We start from the raw sequence: 5,112 nt of genomic DNA, 5'->3' as shown, positions 1-5,112 counted from the left end.
GGATGCTACCACTCCTTACAAAATGCTAAGGAAAAGATGTTAGCGAGGTGGCAGCAAAGAAAATGACATGACAGTATAAAAAATGATGTGGTAGTGTGCTAAGGGTGTTACCACTCCCTTTAGCCTTAGAGAAGAATTTGAGGGTGCTAAAATTTGACCATCTGACTTAGCACATACAAAGTGGCGCCTTTGCCACTTTGACTGATTTAATTTTATGTTATCCTTCTAGAATTCTACTATATTATCCAAACCTCTGGAATATTTTAAATACTAATTTAATTTTAAAATAATAATAATAATAATAATAATAATAATAATAATAATAATAATAATTATTATTATTATTATTATTATTATTATTATTATCATCTTATGTTTTTTAAATAGGTTTTAAGATATATAAAATATTTTTAAAGGTATCTACATATTTAAAATTATATTTATGTAATTGAAAAGTATTTTTACAGTTCGAAGCGTGTATATATATATATATATATATATATATATATATATATATATATATATATATATATATATATATATATTTTTTAAAGAAACATATAAATATGTTTTTAAAATATATAAATATATTTTTAAATTATATAAATACATATAAATATGTTTTTCATATGTATAAAACATATAATTATGTTTTTAATGTATAGATATGGTTTTTTTTTATGTTTTTCATACATATAAATAACGTTTTTTATACGTATAACGTTTATATTTGAAAAGAAACACATATTCAAAATTATAAAATACACATATAATATGTATATTTATATATAACGTTTGTAATACATATTTAAATATAACGTCTTTTTATGTTTTTCATATAATTTTATATGCATAAAAATGTTTTTATACATAATGTCACAAATAATTATGCTAAATATGTTTAAACACGTTAGTATATATATATATATATATATATATATATATATATATATATATATATATATATATATATATATAAAATTCCGATTAATTTCTGATTAATTTTTTTAATTAAATAATATTATTTCTAATTAATATATTATTTTCATAATATATTAATAAATTATTTATTTTGATTTCTAATTAGTTTATTAATCATATAATAAATTAACAAATCAGTCTTTCTCTCCAAAAAACATTTCAATCAATTACTAGGTTTGAGGACAATCTAAAAGGACTTTGCTAATAATTCAAGATTATGCTAATTTAGTTATTGGCTTAGACACCTAATCCAATAGAAGATTGGTTAGTTGGTCATCCAGAAAACAAAATTGTGTTTCACTATCCACCGCATAAGCTGAATAAGTCGCAACGGTCGGTTGATGTTCACAAGTCTTATAGATGAAAACTCAACTCATGGATTACAATTACAGAATTCTTCGCATGCCTATCTATTGTGATTCTGAAAGTGCAATTCAAATCTTGCACAATCTATTACAACACTTTAGGACGAAGGACATCGAATTAAGATAACACTTCATCAAGGAAAGCTTTTGAAAGTCGATTGTCAAAAGTAAATTGGTTTGTAATGTTTTTGAAAGTCAATGATATAAAAGGTAATTCTCTTCCTTAAGAAAAGCTTTACATTTTCTGAATCTCTGAAGAAACCAACCAAAGATAAAATTTCCCGCTTCCAAGAAACCAACCAAAGGTGCAAGAAGTTCAACCTCCATCATGAAAATCCTTGGTTCATTGATTGCCTCAAGCAACTATCATGCTTTGTTCACAAAAATCGAAAAGTATGACAATTCCATCAACTTGATGATTTGATTTTTGAAGAAACATCCATTATTTGGTCCATTTGATACAACCACTAAAGTCATCCCCATGAAACTCATGTTCAAATGCGTGTTTTTTTGCATTTTGTCCTAGAGAAGACTTGAATCAAGTTAGGTTCCTACTGGAAATGATTCCTTGTCACCCTCACAAAGGAGAAATTCATCACTGCAATCCATCTAAGAGCACCTAAAGTTGCAGAATTCAAAAACCCCTCCAAAGATGAAGTTTTTAGGGTTTTGTACAAAATAGGATACCAAACTACATCCAACGACGTTTTTAGTTTCCACAAAAGCAAACTACCTACGGTATGGAAATTTGTGTGTCATCACCTGATTTGATGCCTTTCTAGAAGAACAGGAAGAGCCGATCAGAAGATCATGTTGTTCCTAGATATTCTAGGTAGCATGTTCACATGCGAGCAAGTTGATTTGGGAACGAAACTTTGGGAAGACTTCTTGTAGTATATCATAAAGGAGACTCCACATGAAGGTCTAACCGAAGTTACCTCAACGAGGTTTTAGGCACTCTCCATACAAGATCTACACAATGAAGCTAAAGTCTTTATTCATAATGACACCAACCTCTTATTTCCTCGTGAAATAAAAAGTTACACTCTGCCCAAAGACCAACCTTCTTTTAGCCCAATCAAACAACTTTCTAAAGCCATTCTAGTTGAAATTAACCTGACAGATTCTGACGTCATAGAACGTCAATAGGTTACAAATAATGTAGAACCATATCATTTTGTCCCATTCAGTCCCCTTCTTAACACCATATACAAGTTTGATACAGAGGCCAAATCTAAGCGAAAAAAGACCATATAGAAGAAGAATATGACTCCTCATAAAGCAAAGAAAACTCTTTACAGCCACTTAGAGGGACTCCGATTCATAAAATGTGTTCAAAAAAAGTAAGTTGAAATTTGTAGCCTGTGACATCCCCATTTTCACAGCTAGAAAAGACCGATTTTGTTTATGCTTTATAAAAATCAGAGTACCTCCTTTAATAAAAATGTTGCGGAATTTGTTCCCAATAAAACATGATAAATACGTTATCAAAGAATTTCCGAAGAAAAGTATTTTTATTCATTTTAAAACATTTGGGATGTCATCGTCAATACAAAAACATAAGCATAAACAGAACTTACACTCATTATCACTAGTGATTTATATCTCCTTAATCTCTCAATGTAATGTGACTTCATATCAACACCTGTGATATAAATAAACTGAGTGGGTCAGGTTGGGAAACCTGGTGAGTACATAGGGTTTTCAACCCACAATAATATAATTATTATGTTTCATCATCAAACAATTATCCCAATTACCCATCCACATTATTTTCTTAAGGATTTACCCTAAGAATCAGCTACTCCTCGTTCATTCATTCCTAAGGATCATCCTAAGGAAACGGCACGAAGTCCATCGTTGCCAATGACACAGTTGTCAAGCACAGCTGCTAATATTATCACTTAGGCGCAACTACCAGAATTGTGACATTCTCTATGAGACACTTCTGCCGGTATTGTCCTTAAAACGCCACTGTCATGGTTATAATGTTCTCTATTAGGCACAGCTGCCGATACTATCCTTAGAGCGCAGCAGCTAGGATGTTTATCGTAGATCTAAAACATCTACAGATTTTGGTGCAACTGCCAGTGCTCATCTATAGGGTACCAGGTCCATTGCTGCCAATATTCACCTATAGGGCACTAGGTCCATACTATTAATGTTCCTCTATTTCAGCCTTCATCCCTCATCATTCATCTACCCATGTTTTACCCAACATATTTTGTACATATAAAATACATATACAGTTTAAATCATTTAAAACATGTATAAAATCGTTCATCCAGCATAGACAGCAAATATTCAGACACATAGCACGTAATTTATATAAAATACTTCATATCTATGTGTAAGATGAAAGTAACCATGCACTCACTTGAGAAGGTGGTGACTCAGCACTCGAACAACGCTTTGTTACTCTCAAAACAATTTCCCTCGACAAAACCTAGTATCATTACCACTAGGGTTTAGTTTAATATTCACCGAGACTATTTAATAGTCTAGCTATTATTAGTATTATATAAGCACGACATAATACTTTTCACCCACTATATATAGACGAGGCCAGACATGGAACACCAGAGGGCAGGATCATTTTGGCATATAAGCACTTCTAAATCCAGCAACCCAAGCGGCCCTCCAAAACGGATCCCCCGTACCGCGAGTGGTTAAAAAGATATTATAACGACATTATATAACCCATAATAATAGCCTAATTAAATATTCTAAGAACCTAATAACATTACTATAATTATTTAAAAACTATATTAAAAATTTCATAGGCGTAGCTCACTTACAGCGGGTTTTAAAGAAAATCGGGCTTTGCTTGGAGCAGGGTTTCTAAACCGAAAGACCTTTTTTTCTCAGGACTCCGGGAGCCTTGGGGATTCCTTCGGGTGCTAGGGGTTCCCTAGGGTTTAGGGGGTTAGGATAGGCTAGAGAGAGAAAGTAGTGAGAGAGAGAGAGAGAAGTGAGAAAGGTGTGGAAAATCGGATGGCCTCGCCCTTTTATTTATAGCTGCGAGCCCTCGTTGAACGCGCTGCATTCGGTTGATCTACGCGGGGCGTAGAGACGCGTGTTGCAAGGCTGTTGGGGCGACGTGGCTATCTCTCGGACCGCATGAAAGATACGAAGTACGCGCAGCGTTTCCTTCGGACGCGAGGCGTTCTTCGGACGCGCTGCGTTCTTCTAGTACGCTCTGAGCTTGCGAGCTAGGTGTCTGAATCCGAAGGCTGAGCCGTGATCAACAAGCGACGGCCCAAATGCTGCCACGTCATCTAGTTCGCATCAGGTTTCGCAAATTGCACACTGGACTTCTAAAATTCATAACTTTCGTATACGAGCTCCGTTTTCGATGTTCTTTATATCTACGCGTAGGCGGGAACATACTCTACAACTTTTGTTTAGACTCTGTCGGTTAATTTTGATTTTATTTTAAATTTTATATTTTTAACAGGCCCGGACAGGATTGGTCCGTTAAAAATCCATAACTTCTTCATCCGACGCCCGTTTTCGTCTATATTTTTATCGTTACGCTACTATTAACGAGATCTTCGATTCTCGTTTAGGTTGTGTCGGCTAGAAACCGCTCGATCTAATATTCGAACTTCGGGCTGTACACTGCTAAACCGAAACTTCGAAAAATCATAACTTCCTCATAAGAAGTCAGATTTGGGCGTTTTTTTATGGACGCTCTCGGTTTAACATATTCTACGACTTTCGTTTAGATTGCTAAGGCTAAAAGTCATTCTATCGTAGATTCACT

The sequence above is a fragment of the Lactuca serriola genome, chromosome 6 (genome assembly GCF_051521515.1).
Source record: "Lactuca serriola cultivar US96UC23 chromosome 6, Lser_US96UC23_V15, whole genome shotgun sequence".
Lineage (NCBI taxonomy): Eukaryota > Viridiplantae > Streptophyta > Magnoliopsida > Asterales > Asteraceae > Lactuca > Lactuca serriola.
Note: the sequence above shows the minus strand (reverse complement) of the source record.